We start from the raw sequence: 18,072 nt of genomic DNA, 5'->3' as shown, positions 1-18,072 counted from the left end.
ATAATAATAATAATAATAATAATAATAATAATAATAATAATAATAATGAAGTTTAAACAGTAATTATATCAGTAGGAAAAATGTCAGGCATTTTGTAAGGCTAAATTATGCTGCTCTGTTCGCCTGAGAGCCTTTACAAAATGGAGGCTTTATGCAAAAACAAAACAAAACAGAAAGAAGGAAACACAAAAAAAATCCTGATGAGTCATTCCCTCCAATAGATTCATCACTTTCAATGGCTTCACAATAACCCTTCCAGTTCATCTTCACTGGTCAACACCCAGAAAACAACTGGTTTCAACTTACCAAAATGCACTTAAGTCTACAAAGGAGGATCCTTCTAGAATCCGATATATTAAAGAAATGACGTTTTAGTTTGGAAATAAAATTTTTTGTTACTGTGGGCTTATCTAAGCTAATTCTCACACTTTGCTGATAAGAGAAAGGGGAGGGGGGAACTGACCTATCAGGATTTAAGCGTTTCTTCAAGCTTAGCAACCTGTTGAACAACTTCTTAATGTGCCTATCAATCATCTGGAGATAAGAAGGGTTTGCATTCATAATAGCTGGTTGCTAAAATAAATATAAGTTACTATAACTAATTCAATCAACAATGGGACCTCAGAGGTCAGCAAAGGAATAATCAAACATTAAGTATGAATAGGTTGTAATTTTTCTGATTAACAAATGTTCGTCTTGTCACATGATGTTAAGAGCTGCTTAAAGCTCTTGGTACATTTAGAATGTGTGTATTTACATAGGAGGGGTCTCTGTGTACGCACCCAATCAGAAACCCATGAGTCTACAAGTTTTGCAAACATTGAGTGGTGCTTTCGGAAAACAAATCTCTCTCTGGCTTTTATCTTTTAACAGGTTCAGCTACCACAATTCAGAGAATCCGGAGGAAGAAATCAAATCAAATCACAACCCCTTCACTTAAATCCAGCACTTAAATCCACTCTGGATTATTTTATAAAGTAGTTGATATGTTCAAAATTTCATAATTTCTTGTCTTCCCAATTTAAGTCATGCTGTTTACCCTGGAGGGGAGGGGAAGACCCTGCGCTGCCTGACCTATGAGCAAGGTCAACGGAGAGCTGTTCTCATACTCTCAGTCAGACCAAAATGCTCTTTCTGGGTTTCTCCTGATCTCTTGTCTTGCTTCTGTCAGTGGATAAGAGAAGAATGAATAAACAGGGTTTAGCATGAAACAGAACGGTTAAGGTAAAAATCTTTAGAGAACACAGTGGAAGTAACAGTAGAAACATACCAGGCACGCACGTGCACGCACACACACACACCCCTTAGGGAGGCATCTAGGCATGTGAGCCAAAAGTGAATTGAATGAGAATAATGTGGACACAAAGCTTCACTGCCACACCAGCTTCTGAGGCTTTTAAATGGCTGGTTGGCTTAGCCTTTCCTTGGCCATGGTGTTGAGGGTTTTGAGAAAGGAATTAAAAACTGGGTGGGACGAGGCAGTGGCTGACCCTGTGTATTAGAGACTGAGGCCACTCCGCACTGCAGGTTCCTACAGAGAAATGTAGGTGGGCAAGGAACACAAGTGTTCTTCTTCCAAGCGCACCACCAGCTCAGCGCAGGCATTTAAGAAAGGTTGGGGTTGAGCTCTCTGAAGTACAAGGAACTGAAATTTTTGCTTCCTGGCACTTATAAAGGAAGCAACTGACAAGAGATGACTGTTCGCCACCTTCCTATGAAAGCATAAATGTCATTAGACCGTCAGGTTCTTCTCTGGAAATTAGATTTTAACAGGTTTTTGATTGTCACTTCTCTTCTTGTTGCTTTATTTCTCACTCCTTGGAGGGATTCATTTTCAAAAAGGATTTGCTTGAACTTCCCCCTCAAAATCCAATTTGCAAATACACCTGCAATTGAATTTTCAATATGTACAGTCCCATCCTGGGTGCTATCGTTTGCACACAAAAGAGTCCTGGCTCTCAAGTCTGCCCAGGCCAAGCAGCCTACACTCTAAGGTCCCACTGGCTCATTCTGGAAACAGAGGTGGAAGGGCAGAGTCAAGGCCACTGTTCAGCTCCCTGAGCTGAAAGTCCATGTATCCTCCTATAACCTAGGTATGACCCCTGAGCTCTAAATAAGTCTGAATTTAGATTTGAATTTTACCAGAGAAAATCTATCCAGAAGATGTTTTCATAGACATATATGTTCACATATATGTATATATGTATAAACATTCACATACATATATGTATATGATAAGAAATAGCTATGCATTATTGAATCTTTTAAAATTCTTTTCTACAAGATGCCAACATTATTTCCTTCACTATGAACATTAAGACCCAGTTGTCATCAGAGAATACTTTTTTTTCCTTTAGACAGGGTTTCTCTATGCAACAGAGCCCTGACTTTCCTGGCCTTTGTAGACCAGGCTGGCCTCAAAGTCACAGAGATCTGCCTGCTTCTGCCTCCTGAGTGCTAGGATTAAAGGCCCCTGTGCCCAGTACAAGTACTTTATGGATGCCTAGTATATGCCTAGCTTTCACTGGGAACAGGAAAAAAAAAAAAAAAGAAAGAAAGAAAGAAAGACTGATGTCACAGAAATCTCAGTTATAAAATGTCCATTAATGATTTAGTCTGTCTATCACAGATACAACCTAATTGTTAAAAAGGAGAAACTGTAGATCTGGGCATGATGATACAAGCCTGTAACCCTAGCACTCAGGAGTCAGAACTTCAAGGCTAACCTCAGCTATATAAGCTGCTAAGGCTAGCTTAAACTCAGTAGGCCCTGACTCACACACACTCACCCCTCCCTACACATCACACTAAATGTTGAGATGGCAATAAAGTTCTTCATTGAAACTAAAGAAAAACAATGTAAAAAGAGCAATGAAAAGCTGCACACAATGGCAGGGTTCCATGGGGGGGGGGGGGAAATGGGACCATTATTAACATTGTATATGAAGCTACATGTGGAGGCAGCATTTCATGTAACTGAAATATAATGGTTTTAAGCACTGGCTATCATTCAGTTGAGTTTGTTATCAAGTATATAAAACCTTGCTTCACTTTCAATTATCATAACCGTTATTCATGGATTACATTATTCTTAAAGTTTAGTAATACTGGTTTCCCTGAAGTTTCTTACAGCACTCCCTGTGACACCTTGCAGGGTCGTTTTCTTCACACTAGGTTTAAACTGCACTGCCGGAGAGCTGCTAATCACAGCTACTTTGGTGTTGAGAATGTTTTGTTTTGTTTTGTTTTCAGACACCAGTTAATTCCATCTTTGTCTGTACCAACCCCTGCCCTAAGGATACACACTGGGGCAGATGCAGTCTGTTTCTTAGTTTGTTTGGTTAGCTGGCTGTTTGGTTGGATGTCATCGCTTATTTGTTTGTTTTTTGAGACAAGGTCTCACTGTGTAGCCCTGGCTGGCCTAAAACTGGATTTGTAGACCAGGCTGGCCTTGAATTCACAGAGATCCATCTGCCTCTACCTCCTGGCCCTGGGATTAAAGAAGGCACTCCGGCTACAAGGTTATTTTTAAAACATCTCTCAGCAATCCTGCAGCTCACGAGTTTGGCTAGGCTAGCTGGCTAGGGAACTCCAGGGAGCTCTGCATTCCAGGACTTCCTCCCAAGACTAGGGTTTACAGGCGCAGGGTGTCATGCCTGGCTTTTTACATGGGCTCCAAGGACAGGACCCTAACGTCCAATGCGCACACACTTTACAAACTAAGCCATATCCCCAGGCCATCAAAAGGGGGGCGGGGATGAAGAGAAGGAGAAATCTCACCAGATTTCACTTTAGCCCAAGGTGATAGAAGAGATGCTTATCCCTTTGTGTTTTGCTTTGTTTTGGAGACAAGATCTCAGCGTGTATCCTTAGGTGGTCTGGAACTCCCTTTAGAGACCGGACTGGCCTGGAACTTGTAGTGATCTTCCTGCCTCTGCCTCCCCAAGTGCTGGAATTCTAGGCATGAGTCACCATCCTGTCTATCCTGTTTGGCCTCCTGGAAGCAGGTCTTTTCTTTCTTTCCTCTTTTCTTTTATTAAAATGTGCATTCCTGTGCCCCAGTGCACAGGTGGAGATCAGAGAACAACTTTGTGCTGTGGGTTCTTCCGGTTCACTTTTGACCTGGTGTCGTGGGGTCCATCTCGGGTGCCCAGGCTTCTCAGCAAGCTGCTGGACCAGCTGAGCCATTTCCCCAGCCATTACACTTTATTTTTCACTTACGTGCGTGATCGCATGGGCCACGTCATAACTCAGTAAATCAATATAGTATATGATGATGAAAACGAGGTAGGAAGTGTTCCTATTTCCTTAGATATCTGTAAAGTAATTTTGATTTGTTGTGATAGTTTTAAGCATTCGTTCAAGGAGTCAGCTCACACAGAAGGCTTCTCCTTCAACACAACGCATGTGTTTCTTCTGCAGGAAGCTTACAACAGGATCTCAAGGAGCCCAGCGTGGTCTTGAACATACTGTATAGTTGGGGATGACTTGGAACTGCTGATCCTCCTGCCTCTACTCCCCGAGTGCTAGGATTATAGGAGCTTGTATGCACACCCAGCTTCTCCCTATTTCAGCAACTAATTAAATAGATCTGTTTGCTACTAGCAATAGCACTCAGAAATATCCAATTTGATTGTCTTTCTGCCTATTGCAACTATTTTCACTTAGCAGTTCTAAGTTGTGCCATTAAAAAAAAAAGGATCACCTGTGAAACGGCTCAGCAGGTAAAGAAAGCTGTTGCCAACAAAACTGAGCACGTGACTTAGATCCCCATACCCACTTGGGAGCAGGAAAAGAACCAACAAGTCGTCCTTTGCTCTCCATTTGTGCCTCATGTGACACACTCTCTCCAGCTCTACACACAAATAAATGAACGTGATTCTTAAGATTTAAGTTCAAAAACCCGGAGTACGGGCTTCACAGGCCCTCAGATCATTACAGACGAACGTCAGTGACGCTAACATATTTTAGTCTACTCTGAAATTACTCTCGGGGCCTGGCCCCATTGTTAGATTTATCACTCCCTATTGTAGAGAGTATCTGACTGTATGCCATTAGATTGAAGGCCCGGTGAGAGCAGGTCTGCTCTGGCTTCAGATCAGGCTTCCAAAAGGATGACTCAGAGCTGTTGGAGGAGTAGATGGACTCCTGTTGTTTCAGGGGCAATGTGCTGAGTGCTTTTCCCACATCCTGCCTGCTCCCTCATTACTCCCCATCTACATTCTGATCCTTCTCTCTATCTTCCTGGGCAGGTCCTCACCTGTTTCCCCCTTCAGCCTTCTCTCTCACTTCCGATATCTCATGGGGACACATGACTTTTTGCTGGTCCCTGTTCTGAGCCCTGCTAATCTTGATATCCTTGCTTGTCCTTCGGATAGTGAAGATAGTCTTCAAATTTTACTTGTCCCTTGGAATGGCCTCTGAGCTTGATAACAATTCCAAGATTGTACGATAAAGGAAGTCAAAATTGGAAAATCTTGCTTTTGATTTGAATGATAGAATTACCAGAGTCACTCCGTGAATAAGCCCCCAAGAAATGCGAGAGAGGAGAGAAATTGCATAGATAAGTCTGAAGGGCAGGGTAGGGCAAAGCCTGAGGTCTTCACCAGAATTTACTAAGAAGGGGTTATAATAAGAGATTTGACCAGAACACGTAAGGTCAGGCGGAGCTCCTTGACATTCAGAAATTCAAGTCAGTTCATCTGGAGGGAACCCAGAAATAAAGACGCCTCCCTAGTTCCCCTGACACCCATCTGGTTTAAGGCAGTGGACCTAGGCATGGATTTTCTATTTTATTTTGAGACAGGGTCTCATATTGTAGCTCAGGATATCCTCGAACTAGCAGCCAACACCCTGCCTCAGCCTCAGCATGACTTATTTTAAACACCAAGACCTACCTAGCTGGTCATGGTGATGCAGTCTGGAATCTTAGCACTCAGTAGACTGAGTTAAGCTTACTGAAAGGTCATTGTGGGCCACACTTGACTTCAAGATTAGCCTGGCCTGGCTTAGACTCTGTCTGGAAATGAAGTTAGGGCCGTCTTGCTCTGAGAACCCTGCCACAGGCCTGTATTCAGGGCCGGTACGATTTCATTAACTTTTAGGCCTCATTAAGGTGGTCTGTAATGGGTGGTCAGCAGCACGTATGAGAAGGTTGGCAATTAAATGGACTACAAGAAAACCGACCAAACAAACTGAGAAGAGAAAAACCAAATCGAGGTTAAATTAAATCTAAATTTAAAGGCCATAGGGTGCCATTTGATGAGATAAGTGACTCATTCAAGTGTAAGCGCCAGAAGAGAGGCTTCAGGATTTGGGGGTTTTGTTTGTTTGCTTTCTGAATGAGGACAGTGAGGTGTTTTTTAAGAACACGGGTGTAATTACAGACAGATTTTAAACTGAGCACCACAGAACCGAGAGGCACATTCAGCCCTTAGCACGGAGCCCCATCTGCCCAGCTCTGTTGTGACTCAAGGTATCCTGTGCCTTCTCCGAAGCATGTTAACACCCTGAAAACACCTGCTACCAGCCAGGAACAACAAAAAGGTTTCTTTCACAGACCACCAGGTCTTCTGAGAACCTTGGACTTTCTTTTATTTAAGATATAAGTTTCAATTGAGGGAGAGGGCTGACAAATAAAAATAAGTTTACTTAGCTTCCTACTAAAATCTCCTATGTTTAAGTAGCAACACTGAACCTTTTTTTCTGACGTAACCCAGTTTAGGTCTTCGCCACCTTTCTCTACGTTTTGTTTTGGTTTTTGGTTTTTTGAGACAGGGTTTCTCTGTGTGTCCTTGGCTGTTCTGGAACTTGCCTACTAGATCAGGCTGGCCTTGAACTCACAGAGAACCACCTGCCTCTGCCTCTGCCTCTGCCTCCCAGAGTGCTGGGATTACAGGCATGCACTGGCTTTTTCTCCATGTTTTCACAGCAGCCTCCTGGTACCGTCACGTCTGGCCTTTCCTCTAAACCTGGAATCCAAGACTAGCCACTCATGCTCAAAAATATTCCCCGGATCCTGGCTACAGACAGTAGAAATTACTGATTTACTCAAACTTGGTTTCTAAATCACTTTTGGGCTGTGGTCCCAGCCTCATTTGCCAAGGCAGTCCCAGTGTTTCTTCCTGCATTAATTCACTGACTCAAGAGATATTTAGGGGGCTAGGGATGTCATGTATATAATGTTTGCTTAGCACAAAAAAAAGGCCCTGGGTTCAACTCCCAGGATCACAGAAATTTTTTTTAAGGTATGCATTGTATTCTTGCAATGCGATGAGTCTTGAGAGTACAGGGGGATCAAGGCAAAGCTCCTGCCTTCAACAAGATAAAAATTGCCTAAGAGATGCAAAATAGCCTATGTGTATCATACTCACAATAACATAAGCATTGCAGAATCGTATACTCCAGGATTAGGCATGTAAAGAAAAGGCCAAGCCTGTCTGGCCTGGAGGTGAAGGTTGTTTAGAACATCCTCCATGGAAGTGGCTTCAGGGGTGAAACTAAAGAACGAGATGAAATTCTTCAAGTGGGCAAAAGAGAAGAAAAACATGATGTGTGAAGATCTACCAAGGATTCCCACCGCGTACCTCAGGAGCCATGTATTCTCATTGATGAAGTGAGACTCTGTAAGGTCTATTTGGGCAAGATCTCTGTGAAGGACAAGTGAGACAATAAAGGCAAGGTCCTGAGCGTGTAGCCATGACAGATGCAGTAAATGGTAGTTACAACAGCACAGGGGAAGTAATTCCTAATACTGTTCTCATAACTGCTACCGTTGACTCAGTCACATCCCCTTCTGTGAAAACCGGAGTTCAGTTTATATTGGATGAGTAGGTAACGTGAGTAGGTAATGCTCTGGAGCCATTCTCAGTGCTGAGCTCCATTCTCGTGACTTAGCACGGGTTATGTCTTTGAAACATCCCAGTGATCCTAAAAGAAAAATCCTGCTGTTCAGTGTATTTGCTATGTGGTAAGGTATTGTTTCCCTCCGTCACTGTTCAGCAAACAGAGGGAATGGCTTACAATTCACACAGAAGGATGATTTCCCTGATGTTGAGCTAGATGAGGACCAATGTCATACAAGACAGAAATACCTACATTCTACAAATTTTTGTTTGACTGTATCACCACTCCTTAAAATTCCTTTAGAGATTCCTTCAACGAGGCCAGGAAGTGGTGGCACGCCTGTAATCCCAGACCTCAAGAGGCAGAGGCAGGTGGATCTCTGAGGCCAGCCTGGTCTACAGATTGATTTCCAAGACAGCCAGGACTACACAGAGAAACCCAAACCAAAACAAACAAACAAAAATCCTTCAATGAGTTAAGAACTAACTATTCCTGTGTAAGGTGCAAATACAGCCTGAAAACTGAATCAAGTTATTTCCACTGGCTTTGAACAGCTTTGTGTAAGTAATTCTTGCCATGTCATTTCTTGGCTTTTTAGATTAGGTCAATTCTTCTTAACTAGTGGATTTAGGTACTGGCCCACATAGACAGATCCTAGGGAGAAGGGACAGAGCAAAAAATGTGCAGGCCAGAAAGGACATTGAGTCAATCCCTGTTTAAGCAAGACTTTGGAAAAACAGACCCTACCGACCAGTGAAGGCTCCTGAGACAGACATCGCTGCCTCATTATATAGCCCCGGGTGGTCTTATACTCCTTGTGCAAACAAGGGTAGCCTTGAATTTCTAATCCTCCTGCCTCTACCACCTGGCTTCCTTGGGGGAACTAAAAACACAACAAAACAAAAACAAAATGTTATACAGACCAAGAGCTCTTGGTGATGGCCAGGGGCTAGCCTCTAGCGGTCTGAAGCCAAGTATGCTGCCAAAGTTTCTATAGCGCAGAGACAGGACAAGCAACCCTGCAGTCCAGTAGATGAAGAGGGCTATGGTAGAAGAAGCCCATCCACGCAATGGTGGCTTGCTACGTTCTGAGCGGAGCTCATACACCCAGCTGTGCAATTGCCTGGGAAGGACAGAATGAGTTACTTACAGACTGTGCATCCACAAGCCACCAGGTTGGCTCATCTGATGGGCCACCCAAGGAGCCTCCTCATTCTGAGGCCATGCTAGTGCGGAGAGAATTAGAAACACACTTCTCCCAAGCGTTTGACCTTCCCTTCACATGCTTGGGTTGTTATGGCTAAATTGTGTTTTAAAAAGCCTAATCCACAATACCTCAGAATGTTAATGTATTTGGAGACAAGAGTCTACTTTTTAAGATATTGTCTAGCCGTGTAGCCCAGGCTACCTTCCAAGTCATGATCCTCCGGTCATCCTATCCCAGCCTCCCATGCGTTGGGATCACAGGTGTGTATTACCACATACAGCTGTTGAGCTTGGGCATCTACTCATGTGGTTATTTACTTATTTTTGAGACAAGGTCTCATGTAGTCCAGGCTATCTACAAACTTGATTTGTAGGTAGGGATGATAACAAACTCCTAATCCTCCTGCTCCTACCTTTCAGGCCTGGCCCACCAGGCCCAGTTTATTTGGTGCTGGGAATACATACCCTGATGTTCTAGGCAGCACTTTACCAAGCAAGTTATATTCCCAGCACTAAGGCAGGGTCTTTAAGGAGATCATAGTTAAAGAAGAACAGTAGCGTAGGCTCTACACTGCCAAAACTGGTACTTTCCAAAGACAGGACCAGGGTGGAGATGGAGCTCAGGGCCAAGTGGGGGCTGAGGGAAGCTGCCTAACACATGCTCTATCAGGGCTTCCCAGTCCCACACTGAAGAGGCAGAGCTTAGGTTGCAGACACACAAGGAAAACTATCTGAATGTGAAGGTAGATGTAAGTCTCCAGGACCCTGAGGCAACCAGCTCCTTCACTCCCTCCAACCCCCGTGAATTCAACCCTGCTCACTAAGGCGGCTTTACGGCGCACTATTTCACGAACAGGGACTTAGACTCAAGTGTATGATGATCTTACGGACACAGCAAGATCTTCCACCAAATTCATCCCAGAGTCCCTTCTGGGCCTTCTTCCTGTGAAGAAGATGTGTGTGAAAGGTGAGGGACAGTTGAGAAGGCAGTTGGCCCTCATCTCAAAGGGCAAGTGCAGCTTATTGCTTAACCTCTCTGAGACTGACTGTCCACAAAGAGAAAAGAATGTCTACTGTCTGGAGGAACTCTCAGGAGGGATAAACAGGTGTCGGCAGTGGGAGCCTACCCATTGAGAACGAAAACAAACTTCAGACCAATTTCATCAAGCAACTTTACATTTATTCCTCTATTAATAGAAAAGGGTGTATATACCTTTATTTCCATCCTCTATAAAATATTTAGCATTCCATCCACAATATTTATATTATATAATTTTCTCACTTTTTTTTTCAAAACTCTCAATTCATAATATTTTAGAAATTTTGAGAACTGGTATTTTACCCAGAGTCCTGAGACGGTGTGGTCTGAAGTCTCTCCTCTTGCTGGCTCCGGACAGTCTTCCAACCCAAAATGCACTTGTATGAAACATAGAAGAGCCTAAAACCCTTCTAAGAAATGCCGTTCATTACTCCATGGCGCTCAGGTGGAATCCAGTACTCTGGAGACATTAAATCCTGCAGGAGGATTTAAGGCCCGAAGCTAGCCTGGAGCTACATCGCAAGACCTTGTCTCAAGACAAAAAAATTTAAGGAGACTATTTAATGTCATAGGAAAGTTATTATGACGTATGTGGGAAACAAAACAGATTAAGAAATTATGTCACAGATAAGAGTGAATCTGCAAAAGCTGTATAGGCGTGGCAGAACAGGCCTGGTGGTTTTTCTAGGGGAACCTGCCAAAGAGAAGCAGGTTGGCAAATGAAAACTGAGCGGTAGAACTGTCAGGAACTTTCCTCGCTTCACTCAACTCAAGTATATTTTGTGCAGCATGTACATGGTTTTCTCACAAATATAAAAAAATTAGCATACCGTATAAACTTTCTTTGGGACGGAGCAACCTGAAACTCCTTAAGATGCCCTACCTCCACCTCCTTAGATGTGCCAATCACAGGCATGTGCCACCATGCTTGGCTTCATTATTAACTTTTCTCTAAAAAGACAGAAGGGCCAGGGAATTCTTACTATTATGGCAGATCCAAAAGGATCCCAAGCTCCACGCTAGCCTGGGCAACTTAGTGAGAACCTGGCTCAAATTAAAAAAAAAAAAAAAAAAAAAAGACCCAGCATGGTGGCACACACCACAATCTCAGTAGCCAGCAGGCAGAGGCCACAGGATTGCCACAAGGCCCCTCTGGCCTACAAAACAAGTACCAGGCAAGCCAGGGCTAAATAGCAAGCTTCTGTCTCAAAATAATAGTAGCTTTTAAGTAGGCTGGAGGCGGGGCACTTGTCTGGCTTGCTTGAGGTCCCGGGTACAATTCACCTTTTAGCCCTGGCTGGTTTGGAACTCTCTACATAGACTAGGATAGCCTCAAACTCACAGAAACTCACCTGCCTCTCTTTCCAGTGCTGGGATTACAGGCATGCGCCACCACTCCTGGCTTGATAATTATTCAGTAATGGAAACTGAACAAAGCAGGCAAAAAGGAATCAAATGCAAGCTGTGTATAGAGGCACATGCCTGCAATTTTAGCATGAGCACACTAAAGCAAGAAAATCGGCATGTGTTCAAGGCCAGCCTCGACTACACAATACGCTCCAGCCCACTTATGCTTTAGAGTGAAATCCTGTCTTAGAACACCTAAATAAGTAAATAATTAAGTCATTAAAAATAGAACAAATGCATCTTAGTTCTTCCTCGTGAGACTACACTGTCCCATGGGAAGGTGACAGTGGCACACATCCGTGACCTCAGTTGGTCTTCTGGCAGAACCAGGAGGAGCTCAAGGTAGGCACCAGCCTGCAGATTTCATGAGGTTCTGTCTCAAAATAAAATTCACAAAGGACTTGGGATAGAGTTTGGTGGTGGAGCCCTTACCTAGCAGCATAGGACACCTCCCAACAGTTCAGTACCAAGACAGAAAATAGGTTCACATCATTTAATGTCGTGTTTCCATGCTTCTTCCAAACAAAATTTCAGAACTTTGCGACTGAACTTCCTCTTCTGGATCATAAAAGGTAATCAGAGCTCAAGTACAGATCCCAAGTAACGAACCCTCATTGAGTAATCGGGACAAGAAAGGGTCTCATCTCATAAACAGAAACTCAGTCAGATTCTCACAACAACAATCATTTTACTTCAGGCTGTGAAGGGGGAAAAAAGCTTCAGTTTTGGTTTTTTTTGTTTGTTTTTTTTTTTTTTTTAATCTGCCAGGAGTTTAAAAAAAAAAAAGGTTGGAGACAGAAAACATCTAATTTTAATGAGACGCTAAGTCCAACGGTGGTACAGCTGTTTGGATTTGGTTGTTTAGCTCAGCTGTTTTATTCTGAGGCGGGCACAGCTGCCTTTTGAAGTCCTCTGCTGTTCAAGCTCTGCTGTAACGGGGTGAAAAGCAAGCCGGCCGGGCCTGCCAGGCTTTCAGAGGCAATTCCGCTTTACCTCTCAGCTTTGGTTGTGCGAGTTCTTCCTATGTGCTTTGCCTGGCTCTCCAGAATTCCATTCTCAAAAGCAGCACTGTGCATGGAAGGATGAATGGGGGCAGTTGGGGGGGCCATCCCTGAGAACCTATTGGAACTTAAAATGACAGGGTCTCACATGTAGTACAAGCTGCCTCAGCCTCCAAAGGTTGAGGCTCCAGGTATGTATCACCAGGTTTGGTGTTATCATTTTAGGCTAAGGATGTAGCTCAAGGTGTAGGGTGTTTGTCTAGCATGAATGAGGCTGTGTTTGATCCCCAGCTGTAGGAAAAACTAGGAATTGTACTGCATATTTGTAATGCAAGGTGGAGGCAGGGAATCAGGGGTTCAAGGTCATCCTCAGCTATATAACATGTTTGGGGCTAGCCTGGGCTGCATGAGATCTGTTCTTACAGCAAAACAAAGAAACCAACAAAAGAAGAAGCTATCTTATTCGTATTCTTTTTTTAGTGCAGAGGTGGTTCTGGGTTGCAGGGCAGAAGCGGTTTTGTATTGAAGTGACATTTTAAAAGTACCTGCCTACACAGTTACAAATGGAGTAAATAAAGTGTTTGAGATGTGCTTTTAAGTAATAAACGAGTAAGGAAGCAGCGGCCAGGTAGAAGGACAGACCAATTAAAGCTGGATGTGAGTAGGCCATTGTAAAAGCTGAATACAGAGCGTAAGTGTTCATTGCACCGGTCTCCTTTTATATTTGCTTGAGAATTTCCAAAACAAAAATGTTTTAAATATGTAAACTTAAAGTTATAAATGTTTATAACTCTTCGCCACCTCAATTGCATATCTAGCGTTCTATGTTCATAAACTCTCAAGCCCATGAGGCTAAGTAGAGAGAATTTTCCTATGGCATTGTGATAGCTAATAGCTGGAACCCACAATCCTCCCGACACTGAAGCCATGGGTAAGGGAAACCGTCACCTACTCACCATTCTTAAGACCTTACCGCCTCCGACACAGACCTGATAAAGGCAGGGTAGTGTTAACAAAGCTCAGCAGGTACTACCAGGGTCCTGACGGACATTCCAGAAGGAAACCTTGCCCTGGGTGAAAGGGTGACGGTCCATTGAGAGAGAGGCGCTAAGCAAAATATGCGACTCCAGAAGGGAAGCCAGAAGTGGCTCCTGTGATAGCGATATTCTAAAAGCGGTCCTTGCCATACCTACTGAATATTAGGAATGGAAGAACGAAGTGTTTGAGACGCCCTCTGAAATAATAAGAAGGTAGAAGGCAGGTGGAAGGACAGGTAAATTAAACCTGGACGCGAGTTGGTCATGGTTAAAGCTTGGAAATCTGAGGGATCGCTATGCCAACAATGGTGATGACTCAGAGCCCAGGAGTGCTGACAAAACAAGGTGACATCACCACTTCCTGGCCCAGGAAGTCTCAGGTGGGGGAAGAGGAGGGCCTGTGCTGTGGCCTGTAAAGCAGATCCAAGGCCTGGGCACATTTCTCCTTTCTTTTTCGTTCCTGCGTCTTCTCTAGGTGTGCGAGGCAGAAACATACTTGTCATTCTGTTGCACGAAGATTTTCCCAGATGACCGACAGGACACTTCCTGGGTGGCCTCTCTAGCTCTGTCTTGGTCTGGTCCTTTCCCTGACAGCTCAAGTCCCCCCCTGAGCCCTCTAGGGACAGTTGAGATCCGCAGTTCCTTCTCCAGGCAGATAGACCCACTTACCATCATTTTCTCGGGGGCTATTATCTGTGGACTGGCAGGGTTTACTGAATACAAAGAGAGCCTCAGGAAGCCTGTGCATGAATGAAAGGTGTCTTCCGGTCCAGCCTTCTTACTTCCTTGATTATAATGGGATGCCCTACAAGGATACACATAAGAGGTGTGCGTTGTGTAGCTGAAACTGGAACATTCGGCTTCCTCCCTCCCTCCCTCCCTCCTTCCCTCCCTCTCTCCCTTCCTTCCTTCCTCCCTTTTCTTTTCTTCCTTCCTTCCTCCCTCCCTCCCTTCTTTTCTTCCTCCCTCCCTCCCTTCTTTTCTTCCTTCCTCCCTCCCTTCCTTGCTTCCTTCCTCCCTCCCTCCCTTGCTTCCTTCCTCTCTTCCCTCCTTCCTTCTTTCCCTTCTTTTTCTTCTCTCTCTTCTTTTCTCTCTCTCTTTCTTTCTTTCCTTTCTTTCTTTCTTTCTTTCTTTCTTTTTCTTCCTTTTTTAGATTTTTTTGAGACAGTGTTTCTTGTGTAGCCCTGGTTCTCCTGGAACTCATTCTGTAGACCAGGCTGCCCCAAACTCAAAAATCTACTTGCCTCTGCCCTCCAGAGTGCTAGAATTGAAGGCCTATGGCACTACCGCCCACCTGGAACATTTGGCTTTTTTTTTTTTTTTTTCCTACGTTTCCATTAAGAAAGACAAGCCACTTCAGCTTCTTGGTTAGTATTTTTTTTTCCTTTGTCAAGTTAATACCGCAATAAGCACATTGGGCTGCAGAGATGGCCCAGCGCTTAGAGAGAGGGCTTGCCCCACAGGCCTGAGGACTGGAGTTCAGACCCTCTAGAACTCACGTAAATGCTGGGTAGGCAGAGCAGCCAGCCAGGAAGGCAGGTGGAGAGCAAGCAAGCAAGACTAGCAAGGGAACACAGGTGCAAATGAACCGTCAAACATGTGCACCCACATATGTCCAACACATGCATGCACACACTCACGCACAGCACACACACACAGATGAAAATGGAAAAAGAAAACATGGTACGTTGTTGTCAGGTATGGTGGCACATACTTGTAATTCCAGCATTCCAGAGGCCAAGTCAGGAGGACTGTAAGTTCAAGACCAGCCTGAGGTATGTAGTGAGAATATGTCTAAAACCTAAGAGAATCAACACCACAGCCATTATCCTCACAAGCGCATGTTGCAGCATTATGGGATAGCAGGGAATGCTACTCCAACTCATTGACCCACAGGTGCCTCTCTCTCTGTCTCTCTCTCTCTCTGTGTCTCTCTCTCACACACACACAATGTCCAAGAGCCACCTTCTGTTTGGCTCCTTTGGGAATCACAGCTGAAGGCATCTTTCTTGTACTGACTCTCCATCAGTCACTCCTTAGGCCATGCTTTCGGCAGCCTAACTACTCCCCCCAATAGGCCACGCCCACCTCTCAAATGTTGCATAGCCTCTTGGTATCCTCTCACTGGAGACAACACTTTAATCACTTTGCTTTAGACACTTAGAAATTAAAGAATTTAAAAGTAAAAGATAAAAGTGCTAAAATATCTCTAATTTCTCTGAGGAAAACAAGCTTCATAAAATACCAAAAAGGCCTGCTGTTCCTTCCTTCCTATTATCCACAAAGAACTGGATTAACTTGCATTATTTTTAATGTTTACTCCTTTACACTCAACTTATCTGATGCCATCCTGGGATCATAAATGGTTTTGAAAAAGAAACTCAGAGCAAAACATTCATTTCATTTTTGGTCAAAACACTGCTCACTTTGCCAGTAATTTCAAAGCCATCACAATGTCAGGGCAGCAAACTTAGCATTTTCAATAAAGAAATAATTTGAATGCTAATCAGGAGATTGGCTTCAATGCTCTACTGGTTCTTTCAATTTTATAAAACTCATTTGGTGGATGTTTTCACAACAACTGAAAGAGAATTGAAGGCATCCTGAGTGTATTTCCAAGGATGTTACTATTATATAACTACCCTAGTAGGGATATAAGTAGCTCAATTGGCTGGACACTTACCCAGCATGCATAAGGTAAGGCAGGAGGTTCGCCCCCAAGCAGGTGGTGCGTAAGGTGGAGACCGAGGCTGTTTTCATTTCCTCCTTCTCTTCCTCTTCCTTTTCTTTCTTTCTTTAGTTTTGTTTATCAAAACAGGGCTTCTCTTTGTAGCCCTGGTTGTCCTATAGACCTCACTCTGTAGACCAGGCTAGCCTTGAACTCAGAGATCTGCTTGCCTCTGCCTCCACAGTGCTGAGATTAAAGGTATGTGCCACTCAGCTTTTGGTTTTCTATTCACAAATTTGTGCACATATGTGTGTGTATGGTGCATAAAGGTGCGCATACAAGTGTGGTTATAGATGTGCAGAGAATGGATGTCAGCCTTGGGTGGTATCCCTCAGATGGCATCTGCCTTTTTAAAAACGTTACATTGATTTATTTGTGTGTTGGAAACAAACATACTTGACAGAAACTCTATGTTGTCCACAAAGTACAATATATTTACAAATTGTCTCTTTTACAGAAAAAGTTTGCTGGCTTCTGATATATATATCATACACATGCACGCACACACACACATACATATCTCTTATATATCAGAGTGACCTTTTGACAATAGGTTGAGAATCGGAGATTTAATTAAAGATCTGTATATGAGGCTGCGTATTTGACTCAGTCAGTTTTAACTATTTTTCTTCAGAATAATAATGGTATTTCCTTAGTCCTCTTAATCCTAGTGTCCCAGATGGAAAGTCTGAAGCAATTCAAAACTCGTTTTTACAGGGAACTGGTCCTTACTTTCTAGGATGCTTCTTGGTCTCAGAACTTGACAATCCTACAGTGATGCACATCCATTTTACACGGCTTTGTGAAGACCTTCCAGAAAGGCTCTCCGTCTTAGACTTTCCATCCTGTACAGAGCCTGCTGAAATTTGTAACTGTACATTCTGTTACTTCAGCCATATGTTTTCCACATGTTTTTTGACTTTTGTATATTCTGCTTGCTTCATAGTTATAGCTTTCTCGTACCTGAAGCCATCAATAGCTTTTAAAAAATTCTTCACACGTTACAGAATGTGTTTGGAGGTCAGAAGAGAGCTTTTGGGGTCATTTCTTTCCTTCTCCTTTGGGTTCTTGGGATCAACCTCATGTGGTCAGATTCATGGAGCAAGTGATTTTTACCTGCAGAGCCTCCTACCTGGTCCTCTTTTTTTTTTTTTTTTTTTCACAACCCCTCCCACTCTTTTTTTGAAACAGAATTTTACCATGCCCAACTGACACAAAACTCACTCCGTAGAGTGGGTTGGCCTCAAATATGCAGGAACTGGCACCAGTAAAAAGGGTAAGAGAGTAAAAGCGCCAAGCCTGGTGACCTGAGTTCAATCTCCATAGCTCATGGTGGAGAAAGAGAATGGACTTGGATGCGTGGACTCTGCTGCAAAAGGAGAAAACTGACTCGAGCAAGTCTTCTCTGACCTTTCATGACACATAGCTTCCCAATCCATACCCATAAGTAAGTAAATAAAATTTTAAAATGTTATCACCTTCCCGCCTCTGCTTCCTATGTGCTGGCATCACAGGTACACACCAACATGTAGACTTTAAAAAAAAAAAAAAAAAAAAAAAAACCAAACAACTCACCATTAAAACCCTTACTAAGTCAATTTCCGTATTTTGTCACTTATTGTCCTGAGTAACTGAAAGGGGGATGCATGTCTTCCACTGATTGGCTTCAGACTGGAGCACTGAATCTCACCGAAGATGGGGTCCAGTTAGCTTCAAAGTAGAGAACAGACTAAGTAATGCTAAAGAAAACCCCTCATTGAGGGAGAGCTCTTGAAGTGATCCACAAAGCTCCATGGGGCTTAGCTAGAG

Source organism: Psammomys obesus, unplaced genomic scaffold (assembly GCF_907164565.1).
Source record: "Psammomys obesus unplaced genomic scaffold, mPsaObe1.curated_primary_1811, whole genome shotgun sequence".
In the NCBI taxonomy this organism is placed as follows: Eukaryota; Metazoa; Chordata; class Mammalia; order Rodentia; family Muridae; genus Psammomys; species Psammomys obesus.
This window is presented reverse-complemented; position numbering follows the sequence as displayed.